A 12,851-nucleotide genomic window follows, 5' to 3' on the forward strand; every position below is an offset into this window, starting at 1 on the left:
TCCCTATAACCGGCCCTAATGAGGCTGCCAGTCAGTGTGACGATGCTACAGGGAGCCCTCTTTGGGGGAACTGTGTTGATATCGAAGCAGCAACCCTCGGTATTAAAGGCATGATATCACAATTACTTTTATTAATCAGCGTAAGCAGAATAACAAATCGCATTGTTCGCCGAAAGGAAGTGTCATGGGAAGAATATAAATTACGTGAATTAAAACGAGCATGAGTTTGAGGATGTGCACAAAATGAAATATATCGCGGCGAACAGACAGACCACGTGTAGGCAACTGCCAAATTTGATTACATGTTTTGCTAAGGGGATGATTAATGTCTCAGACAATAAACGGCATAAACGGAGTGACTTCATTGGAATCCTCACCATGCCCCGATGCTCCCAAGTCCCTGGATGGTACGAACATGAAATGACTTTCTCTGTCTCACAAAATGATGCATCGTATTCACTGACGAGGAAGAAAAAAATGTACAAGTGTACTATATTATAATAGGGCATGCTAAGCAAACGAATTATAAACCAACCCGCAACTTTTTAATTTGAATTGCTTATTATTTTATGTTTCTGGGATGCGTTGTGGTATTGTTTGTCTCACCAATATTACTCAAACAAGGAATGCACTGATTTTGTTGAAACTTTCAGGAATAGGTCCTTAATAATGATAAGAGGATTAAGTGATTACATGTGATTTATTTTATTCTCATGTAGTGTATTTGGAATTCTATGCATGCTTTGTTTATGAAAAAAAAAAGTTGCCGATAACAACAACAATGCTTGGCGGAGGCTTGCCCTACCTAGCCTATGGAACTTAATTGAGAAGGAGCAGGTGAATGAAATGCTTCGTTAGTAGGCTGCAGGGGAAAAAAATCTATTGATAAAACTATTGTAATACATTACAGAAACGGTCTACTAAGCATCACTTTACTTGAGATTATGGCCTAATCGAACGAACAACAAGATCATCTTTTATATAGGGGCACTGTGGCATATGGATAAGACTCTTGATATTTAATCAGAGCACCCGAGTACGAATCCAGAACAGCGCTTAATATTGGACAAGGCGCTTCCCTCCATGTCCCTCTCGATCTAGTGAATGGATATAGCTGCAGTGGGCTTGCATGGCGACGCTTCAGGCGAATTTTTCAAACGCTGCTGAGATCTGAACTGATGGCATGGCGCCCTACAGTGTCAACACTGAAGAGGCTAAACCTGGATAAAGAGGATCTTTTTATTTGTATTATTACGATCATTATTATCATCATTGTTGTTGTTGCTCCTGTGACTATCATCATTTTATTATTATTATTATTATCATCATCAGCAGCAGCAGCAGCAGCATCAACATCATCATCAGTATCTGGGTACATGTGCAGTATCGCAGATAGCTATAGGTCAAGTCCCAAGTAAACCATCTAATCTGGTGTAAGACTTAAGAAATTTCCGCACTCCTGACGTCAGTGAAATTCACGATAATTATAGAGTCGTAGTCCAAACGCATCTCAAGGGAATCATAATTCAATTTTAGACATAGACAAACTACGAATAAAGAAACTTTATAAACAGCAAAAAAAAAAAAAAACCCATTTTTTTTTTTTTTAAGCTGATATCATGACCAATTTTATCACTTAAAATCTTGTTGCAACTAATGACTTGGTCAATAAGGGGTGGGGGTGATTGACACTAAAAAATATCAATGGTTCTCTGTTAATGCAGAAAATTGCATTATCCATACCCTTGATATCAAATTCCTTTTAAAAGAAACCTTGAATCGCTATTGAGCTTAGGTCGAAATCCACTCTGTTGAACAGAAAGCTGTATCCCTTGATTAAACCTAACCAGGCAATGAAAATGATGGGCAACACACACTAATGCGAGTTAGGGAAACCATATACCCATTATGATATTCTTCCATTAACAACATTGATACTTTTCGAGCGATATCTTTTTTTGATCAAAGGCGGCAGGACGCAGGGCGTCATGATATTCTTAAATCCTGAATGAGTTCGGCTTCATTTTTTGTCGATTGTGATATTCGGGGTTACTTTTTGGTATCATAGGTTTGGAATAACGAATCATGTCGATCGGAAAAGGTTTAAAAATAGTATGCACTAAAGCTATAATTATATAATAGAGTAAAATCAAGTAACGTGACTGTTCTTGCTACATACAGTCGTGAGTCATCATGCATTGTGGACAATACACACAGGCGGTATATAGTATGCGCAAATATTATATTTATATACCTCACACAACACATTAAGATCCTGTACAGCAACGGGATCAAAGAGAAGCGAATAGTGGTATACTGCCCTGCCATGCGTGCACTTAATGAAGGGGCCTATGCATGACAAATTTAGCACGTGGGAAAAGGAGAGGATGCAGGATTGTGATGCTGCGGCATTCTGATAGGCTATGCGAGCACCACATGCCGTCAGCTCCCCGAGAAATTGAGCCACACGTATTACGATGGCCAAATAGGCCTGTGCCATCCTTAAAGGGTCGACTAGCTCTTAAATAGACGCCACAAATCTGGGTCCCATTTCATGAAAGATGTTAGGATAGTCACTCTTGCTGGAATGGCAGCTTCCAATAGCAACAGCCGATCAGGAAGATGGATTCTTGTTGTTACCATGACAATTGACACTCCGGCAAGAGTTGTTATCATATCAACTTTTTATGAAAATTGTTCCCACAGGTCTTGCATAAAGACTGAAAGAGGTTTGCTATGCATAATGTAGTCTGTGTCAAGAGCATGAAGATGTTTACAATTACCTGTATAAGCGGCATTGATTGCAGTTATTACTGTGGCAGTCGGAATGCAACCAATCAGCTTTAAGCATTTAAATGTGGTTGGTATGGCAGCTGTAATCATTATTAGTTACATTTCTATTTACATTTTTGTTTTTGAATTGACGAACATCTTTGTAAATTTTCGAGCGTCTGATAAATTCAGGCACTATACTAGTATCTTGAAACACCGTGATCTTGGCAAAGATTACGTAAGATATCGGCACCGACGAAAATAAAATCTATCCGCTTAACAAATAATTTCAATCAAGACACACATTTTCAAATTACTCATTTCTTTATGGAATTCTTGATAACTCGTTCAAACAAAACAAGCGCGAAGTGTATACGCCTACCTTGATCATGCGCGTTCATGATATAAGTTTTCTCTATTATAGAGTACGAGTTATGGTCGGGCACGCGTGATGGCGAAGTCGAATTTGCATAATAACATGTACACTTATTACGAAACTACAGAGGAAATTCCGGCCAATGACCAAACTGGAAGTAAACTTAATCAAAATTTGTGGAAATTTGTTTCACCTGACTGTCAGCAGGGTGCTTGGGTCACAATCTTATGAAATGACTCTAGAGATAATGGATGGATAGGTGTGGTTATGACTGTGATATTCTCCATTATATTTTGCCGATTCGTTACGTGCTTTTGAAATACCCAACTGCGTTATTCTACCATGTTAAATACAATGCCATCAATTGGGTGAAAACGTCATTAAAAACGAGGCAGAAAGGGATAGTTATCATTTAAATTAAGAACCACCCATCTAACATCATCCCCATCCTATCCCTGCATGCCCCCTCCCTACTGAGTTAATCTCAATGTCGCCCATTCCTCCAAGCAGTCCCTTCAATGTACGTTGTTACCGATATGTGAAGTGGAGGGTAGGGGAGGGGTGAGGGAGAAGAACCCTTTAATATCTTCTGGGGTTCACCGGAGGGCGATATCACGTTGTCAGGACACGGCATGTTGTCGGTGATGAACCTACCCCGTTGGGTGGTAAATCAATCCGCCACATGCATACCATGACACACAAGCTTACCCCGGCCGTCCCCCCATTCGACGAACGAGAGACGAACACAGCTCATGCATGAGAATATCGTACGTGCTGTGCGTCGTGCTTTTGGCGCCTATGGGGAGGGAGTAACAAGGGTTAACACGCCCCTGGGTGAGCGTTCAAAAGCAATCACGATTAGCATCTAATACAATTAATGAACATTTGCGTTATAGAGAAAGCCGCCAGAGGGTATAGGAAGGGTTACCAATTAAGCATCACGTATGCCATGGAGCTGATAGATTTTCATATGTCAGCAAATCTACTTCCTGCTTCATTGTATAATTCAATAACTCTAGGTGTACATAATTCAATGACCGGTTACACGGAGTCTATACAAAATGCATTCGTAATTGACCAATCCAAACATCAAATTAAGTACGTTTGTATAACATCGGAAGTAGACAGTGGGCCGATGTTACTTCGATTCTTACACCAAAAGTGGTTATACGACAAAGTATAGCTCCGAACGAGTCAGTCGATAAAACAACTGAGCTACGAAGCGATTACACGAATTTTTCAAACTGAACATACTCAGACGAACTGGATTAGGAGGATCCTCGTTTAAAGGGTAAATAAATCTATTCCGCGTATACAAGTGTACATAGGCCTACTTTGAACAAGGACTATATATTTGTTATCAAACTCTGAATGCAATGAAGTGTTGATGTTGATAAAGAAAGATTGTCGCTGAAATGAGACAAAAACTCTTCTTATATCATGGAAGTTCAAAAGCGTGCTTCGCAAAAACAATGCTATCCAAAAAAAAAAATGCTATCAAAATCTTTTATTAATGATATTTCAACAAGAAATCGCACCAGGCGAAGATACCAACGGTTTACAACAGTCCTAATTGACTGTAAGGTGAAACTAATGTCAAACACTCATTCTTTTTGCCAATTATTCTGCCATCATGAGCCTTTCAAATTGAAACAAGACAGCATTGCTTAACCATGACAACTCTGGAGCGATCATATTCAAAGTGAGAAAAAACGTTAATATACTTTTAAAGTCTTTTCCAATTCTTGTCAATACAGAAACAGTTTGAATGTATTCTAAAGCGAATAAAAGACTTACGAGACTACGTAGCACATATTTGTTTTCTTGATCATCTTCTTCTAATTTGCAAAATTATTTTACTTGTTACCTTCGATGTCACTCTTACAATCTGTAATATAGGCCTACCAGAACCTTCTTTATGTTTTTCTCGCAATATTTTCATTGTTCATACTGCATGATTTCAGCGAAATTCTCACTGTTTCGCTTCTGCCTCTCCGGATAATATCATCTCTATCTGTCAGATCAGCTTGAACATGGCGCGGGATTTTCACTTCTACCCCTATATAAGTGTTAGTGGATGACTTCATTGCTTTCAACGGGAGGTGAGACGACTTTTATGCCTCCCTGCTTTCAGGCAGATTGGAAAATCCCCGTGTCGGTTTTGGAAGCGCATCCAGTGAAGAGCTTTAGGTGTACTTCGCTCATCTCAGAGTCCTACATTACATCTCGCCTCTCTTATTGTTTAGGCTGCATTTTGAAATGGGAAGAATTTAAGATCCATCAAATTTAATGCAACTGGAGTAGAAAGAGAGAAGGCGGGAGAGAGAGTATCACATGCCACCTTCTCTTTCTCCCCTTCGTTTTTTCTCTCTCTGTGTACCGTGTACAGGAAACACGGAGAAGAAAATTCCTTAAATCGAGTCGACACAATTGCAAATTGCCTGATGCATTGCTATAAATTACCCGATGTCACATTCTTATATTGGCAGTACGACATTCAAAATGTCAGGCTATAAGTCACAACGCGAATGAATTCGTCGCGATGTTGTTGAATAGAAACCAAACGTCGCGTTTTAACAGCGTTCCTTCATTGTTTAGTTCACACACAATTTTTGAATAAACCATTGACAATTTAAGAAAAATCGGGCAAGATCCAAGGAATCGTCCCATAAATAATGATCATTAATTAAGCTGGTGACTAGATGTTAACATGTATTAATCAATTTTGTACACAAAATGTAATTACAAGCTTGGTTTGTTCTTCTCCATCAAGTCTTGTTTTCAGGTTCAACTTTATGAATCGTCATGATGCGGAGAATATGAACTTCTGCACGGTGTGCATGTTGTTGCTCAAGAAAATAGATTAAGCCTGAATGTCGAGACAAACATGAATTTTCCCTCATCACAACAAAGAAGAGTTGTACACCACTCCGCTGACACTTACTGCTGCCACCCATTGATGCTGTAAACCCCTTATTCCTGACCGATTTACTTTATTATTTTTTTTTGTCAAAACGTTTCAAAATGCTATAAAATCTCCGGATTTCCCTCATCTCCCTTCATGTTTTGCGGGCCGATTTTAAGGGTCATTCATTATTTGACCAACTCGATTCTGGACACAGCATCATGAATTTACTGACCACACGCTCTGTTTGAGCAACATGCTTGATGAACCAATCTCAAACACAATGAATGCCCTAACTCGTCAAATCTGTGAATACTTTGGCTGCAGAATTTTTCATTTGGTCATTACTCATTTGGCAACTCTAAATTTCACCGCACATCTTGGAGAAAAACTAATGAAAAAAGGTAAGTTATCAACTTTGCACAGCATAAGAAAGAAATTGAGAGAAATTTGCCAATATTTGGCACAGAAATAAGAATTTGATCTTCCAAGATTTTGTTGCAAAATAAGAATAAGCAATTCAGATTCGTTTGAAAACGGGAAACGGAACGAAACTTTAAACGGAAACCAAAAACGAATGTACAACGAAGAATTCAGTGATAAATATACTTTATCCTTGACCTAGATTACATGGGATACCATAAAAGTATTAGGAATCGGTGGATTAAGTGCGTCCTCTTATCAAAAGACACTAATCGTTATTTAAGTTTGTTTGCTCAGCAGTTTCTGAGGTTTTTATTGTTTCCCATCTACGCCAGATAGCACTTCCCATAACAAAACGCTGATGTGTTTGTAATGAACATTGTTCATGGGCGGACTGTCCTTTACAAGATAAGTATTACGCAGTGGTAAGTGCATGGGGCACATTAGCAGCAATTATTAAGCCCTATCATTTTCACTATCTGAAACTATCACGATATTGAACTCAGTATGAAATGCCGACAATGATGACGGATTTAATCGCATGTTGGTATCGGATAACTTCAGTCGGTCTCGGGTGACGGTTGCACTCTTCGCAAGGGGCAAGATCTCCCCGAGCGGAAGACTATGTTCGTCGTCATGTTTCTCGTTGCGCATCAGAGGCGTGCGCACAGGAGATGCGCCATACAAACGACATTGTCAACAAGATAGTGATTCTCATTGCTACCGATGTGAGGTCTTCACATCCTTGGACAAAACATGAGCTCAGTTTCCGATGACATGTAGTGAATAACCTATAAATGTTTAAGTGAACTTGCTATTTCATTTCTCACTCACTATACCTCAGGGTGAGAATCTGCACTCCACGGGGTGCTGATTCAAATCCTAATGTTTATGTTGTATGTTGTTCAAACAAGCCTTACATTGAAATGATATCGCCCCATCTCCCGAGGATTAATGCACCCATATCTATTCTGAAAAGGTTGCAATGATAACAACCTTTAATTTCCTGTGATTTACAATCTTACAATATTTGGTGCTTTGCAATGTTATTGTTATCAAAACTTTGATATTTAATCTTATGATTTTTAGAAACTTCCTGGCAAATTTTCTGACTGATGGTGGTCTGCCACTACAGCGGCGAAAGCATCAGACTATAAGGCATGAAGATATACAAGAGAAATAACATCAATACAAAAAACGAAAGCAGTAAACATAGTTGAACGTGTGCACAAGGGATGCCATCTATTTGCTAGTATATCAAGGGAACGATTTTACAGACCACACAAAATCTGCAAGATTTTCTGTGTCCTTGTAAAGCCGGAGACATTATGACATTACGACATTACGATTTTACGAACCACACAAAATCTGCACGATTTTCTCTGTCTTTGTAAGGCGGAGAAATTTTGATACAAGTGGCATTATTCCAATTTAAAATCTTGATTCTGTATCATCTATTTGCTATCATATCAAGGGGACGATTTTACGGACCACACAAAATCTGCAAGATTTTCTGTGTCTTGATGTTAGTTGAAGACATTATGGCACCGGGCCGGAAGACAACATTCGCGTCAGGTTTAGGAATTTCAGAATTCACTGCTCGGATGGTTGACTCACCCGTGGTTTGTGTTCATGGACATCCACATGGTAATAATAATTGCAGCCAGTTGAACTTGTTAAAAAAAAAAAAAGACGCAGATTGTCCTAGCTCCGGTCTACAATCACAACCGGCCCTGGATCCGGACGACCGTTTGAGCGTTTCGGAGATCGAGAAGATTCTAGGATGTCCCTCTCCTGATCTTCTTGGCTCCTGTGTTTAACCAGCGATGTCAGAACCACTGAGTTCTCTGCCTTCTCCTTCATCCGCTTATAGAGTCCGTAGAAAAGGCCGCAAACGATGAAGGAGAGGAGCAGGAAAATGATGCCGATAACGAGCAGGACGATTCCATGCCGTCTCGACGTCGATGTCGACGAGTCGATCTGGAAGGCGATTCCGGCCACGATGAGGCAAACTCCAACGAACGCGAACGCCAATGCAGTGTAGACCAAGCACCGGACCTTCCACACGTTCACCGGATTAGTTGCAGGGACCGTGGAAGGTGGAGGCGGTGGTGATGGTGGGGGAGGTGCCGGCGGCGGTGGTGTGAGAGGAGCGGCAGCAGTAAAATTGGTGTGAGTGAGCCGGATAGGTTCCTCCTTGGCATGGAGCATGAAGCTTCCGGCCGACATGGGATGACCCGGTCGTGAACTGCTACTCGATTGCCTGCTCAGCGACGAGTTCGAACGAGGACTCGCCATTCTTCCGGTCTGGGGCGAGATCATAATATCTTCACAAACTTTAAGGTAGAGAACCTAAAGCGAACGAAAAAAAGGGGGATGATTGAGCTATCGAAACAACTCAGAAAACAAATAAGTGAAAATATTAAGTAACGCTTAGTCATGTTAGTTACACAATGATTATAATTCGGCAGTGTTATAATGCTCCTGGTGTATGAGTTCTAATTTATGACGATCCCTCATAATTATAATACATTGTATCGATCTTGATATACAACAAAAAGCATACACATCACCACATTATACCCTAAAATCATCATCCTACTCTGCTAGCCTAACATAATGTTTGTATAGTGAAAATTCGGTCGAAAGAATTATTAATCATAAATCCTCTCACCTGGTTGGATTGGTAACAAATGAAATACAGCTACCTCCGTCGCTCTGGACTGAGTTGGTGACATTAGATATCGGCAACGATGTATCCTTTTTTTTTCAATCAGGACATGCGCTGGCAGACAGTGTTAAAACGATTCCCAATAACTCTCCCGGATAGCGCTGTAACTTGCGGAATGTCACAATCGTCTGACAGATGCAGCTGTCATTATCAGCACAAGGTATCGAGGTCGACTAGCCCTCCTGGGTGTTGGGATGTGATATACTGTACGTACACGCGCGAACATCGCAAGCGCGCTCGTTTGGTCATCAGGGTATTTGACACGCCCTGGTATCCGTATTCGATGCCTGAATGGTAATCTGATAAACATCATGTCTGTAATTCCGCCAAGAAACTGTATCTGTATGTGTGTGTGCGTGCGTGCGTGCGTGTGTGTGTGTGTGTGTGTGTGTGTGTGTGTGTGTGTGTGTTTATACAGTGCCAAATGACAAACAACAAACAGAGCCGTTCATCTAGCCATACCTGTCGCCATCTTCCTCGAAGCGCGGAAACGTTACTTAAAACAAAATAATACGCACAACAGAAGTTATATTTCATTGTAAACTGGCGGTGTGCAGATCAACGCTCAAATTTTTAAACTTTGCACATTCATAACTTTGAAAATTATCGTGCTTATTGTATATCAAGTTGTAAGCCTTAATTTTCTCTGTATTTTGTTTTTTGTGAATGCAATGTAATCCTATCGTTTTAGGGATCGAGATGAAAATTGAATGAATCTTCTTGATTGATGCCCCTTTAAAAGAGAGAGAGAGAGAGAGGGAGAGAGATGACCGTGTATATTAATGTACTCTTCTTGATTGTTTTTTTACCATAACGGTGAATTAAATTTGTGCATGCCTGAAGGCTGTGGCATGGCTTGACATTTTTGACTGATTTTTGACCGACCGAGATCCCAATAAAATTTGCACTGGACCCATGCACTAGAACTATTTTTTTCTGTCGGAAATGATGAATCAATGAGTGTCGTTACCATGGTTACATCCAGGAAAACTCTTACATGTACTCTCTGTATATAGTGTTTGACAGACAAAGAACAAAAAACAAAAAAAAACTGTAGATAAAAAGGCATTTCGTTTATCATTCATGATGTAAATGTGGATGAATCGTCAATTTACAGTGTAACGATCGAGGTTTATCTGAAATAAATCCTGGTACTTTAGTAATGATTGACAGTTTGTCTGATGTTGACGCTGGGAAAATATAAGCGAGAAAATTGTTTGTGTGTGGCCGTATCCATGTCATCTGAAAAAGATAGTAGAAACATTACCATAATATCATATAGCATAATATGATTATAAGATATTCTTTGGCCACGTAAGTTTAATAAAAAGTAAGTAAAATCTATAGTCATATTAAGTATGTTTACATGACGGCCACTTTTTTCGTCTTTATTGGGTGGCCGCTTTTGGTTTCTTGACATTTGCTCCTGCTACGTTAGCTGCCATGAAATATGTGCATGATAAGCCAAACAAAATTCTTATACACACAAACATAACCCTAGCCCTAAAGTCCTTATGGAGAAAATAAGGAGCCAATGCAAATGTTACCGGCCGCTATAGAAAGGTTTGCGTGTGTGTATGTGTGTATGTGTGTGTGTGTGTGTGTGTGTGTGTGTGTGTGTGTGTGTGTGTGTGTGTGTGTGTGTGTGTGTATTGTATCAGGGAGGTGATTGATTATAGATATGTAATATCCTGTTTATATAACCCTCCCTGATTATACATATCCTGTTTCACAAATTGCATGAGTAGACCTATTTCTCTTCACATTTTATCTACAAGCATTTTGTTTCCATGGCACCTATATCATACTGCTGTTCCAAGTGAGTGATGGCCGCACAGCATAAGTATATTAGGACAATGTAGTCTTTGTCTGACTGAATTTGGACATTCTTCAACAGTCTCACTCTAGATATCTAAGACTGCATGATGTCATGAAAGAATCTACTAGTAAATGTGGCTCCTTTCTTTCTGATAAAAGGTTAAATTGTAAACAATGCTTTGAACCAATACAATAATTACAAACAAAAGGAAGCAATGTGATATACTTTTACCATAATCAATTTCAGGGTTTCTTTTTGGGGGGGGGGGTGGATAACCTATTACTTTGCGTCTTCAGAAGCATCATCACTTTTGTGCAGTTTGTGCTGGTGAGGTTACAGACAACACTGCCTCATTTCTGTGTTTTGTACCTGTCATTTCGGCAAGCACACAATTTATTGATCTGTCAAGCACCTCATAATTTCCCATATGGGCCATTCTCAGATTAAGTGTTCAATTCCATGTGAGTAAAACCGAAAAATCAACCACAAAGTAATACATTCAAAGATGTGTTTTCGGAAACTTCAAAACCGGTCAAATACGAAACAAAAAGTGGAACATTCTAAATGATGGCCATTCATTGAGTAAAAATGAATTGAAATAGAGCATCATATATGATTTTTGATCACCAATCAGATACGTTACCGCAAATTTACATGTTGTAATGGACTCCTAACTCTGAATTAAATTTATTGTTTTGATCCAATTTCTGTTTAGGAAAAGACATCTGTCCCCCCTAAAGATATTGGGGTTTTTCAAGAGGTAAAGATGTTGTCATCCCTTGCTAATTGGTAGAAATTATTTCTGTGTGGTTGGTTGAAATATGCTTTTTGCTGAAATGAAATATAACCTTAAGATTCACTTTGTATTTTTAGCAAATTTCGCTTACAAATAAAGTTTCGAATCCCACAAATCATGCAAAGGGAACGATCCTATTTGGAATTTCACAGGAAACAAATATGAATTGCTTTCCTAGGGAAATAACTATTAAAAAACATCGAATCACCTTTGGTAACGTATCTGGTAAAATATAAGTAATAATTTTAGTTGTGTATGAATTAATAAATATCACCTGTTTAATTATTTACCTCATGAACTGATGTAAAAATGAATGATGTAAGCCCAAATTAACCATTTTAAACATTGTACGTAATATTTAAACTATCAAATGTAGTGGAAAAGACCCCTAAATGTGAAAGCTGATTTCTTCATTCACAGAATATTCTCATCTTACGTCTGAATGTATTTATCCATCTGACTATAAATATTCATTAAGTTTTGATGGATAATGCAAACAAGGTTTAAAAAATATATTTTTGCAGGCATTTAGAAGGAAGTAGGTACAGTCTCTATGAACTCGATATGCTAAACAGTTGTTTGACCTATGGTAACGTATTTGGCTCATCCCTTTTAATGAAAATGAATAAATAATTGTTCAACTTATCAATGAATCTTGAGTAGTTCTTCATATGTTGAAAAACACTAGAATAAATATGCAACAGAACACTGAAACTTTTCTCGGAAGCGTTTCATAAACTACTTTTTACTCTTTCAAAGTTGGTAACGTATCTGGCGTACCGTAAATGAATCTGTCGGTGAAGTTACAAAGCAATTTCTACTGAATATTCTTCATTTGAACATAACTTTAATTTTTTATGGAAGCGTCATTCTATGCAGAATTGTTTTATGAACACTTTGTTTTACATAACATTATTTGCCACCGTGGGTGCCCTGAATTATACGTAACGTATCTGTTAAATCTGAAAAGCAAAAAACTGATATGCTGAATCTTAGCTTCGTCCTGTAAAATAAACGTTCAAAGTTGTT

This window comes from Diadema setosum, chromosome 8 (assembly GCF_964275005.1).
Source record: "Diadema setosum chromosome 8, eeDiaSeto1, whole genome shotgun sequence".
NCBI lineage: Eukaryota > Metazoa > Echinodermata > Echinoidea > Diadematoida > Diadematidae > Diadema > Diadema setosum.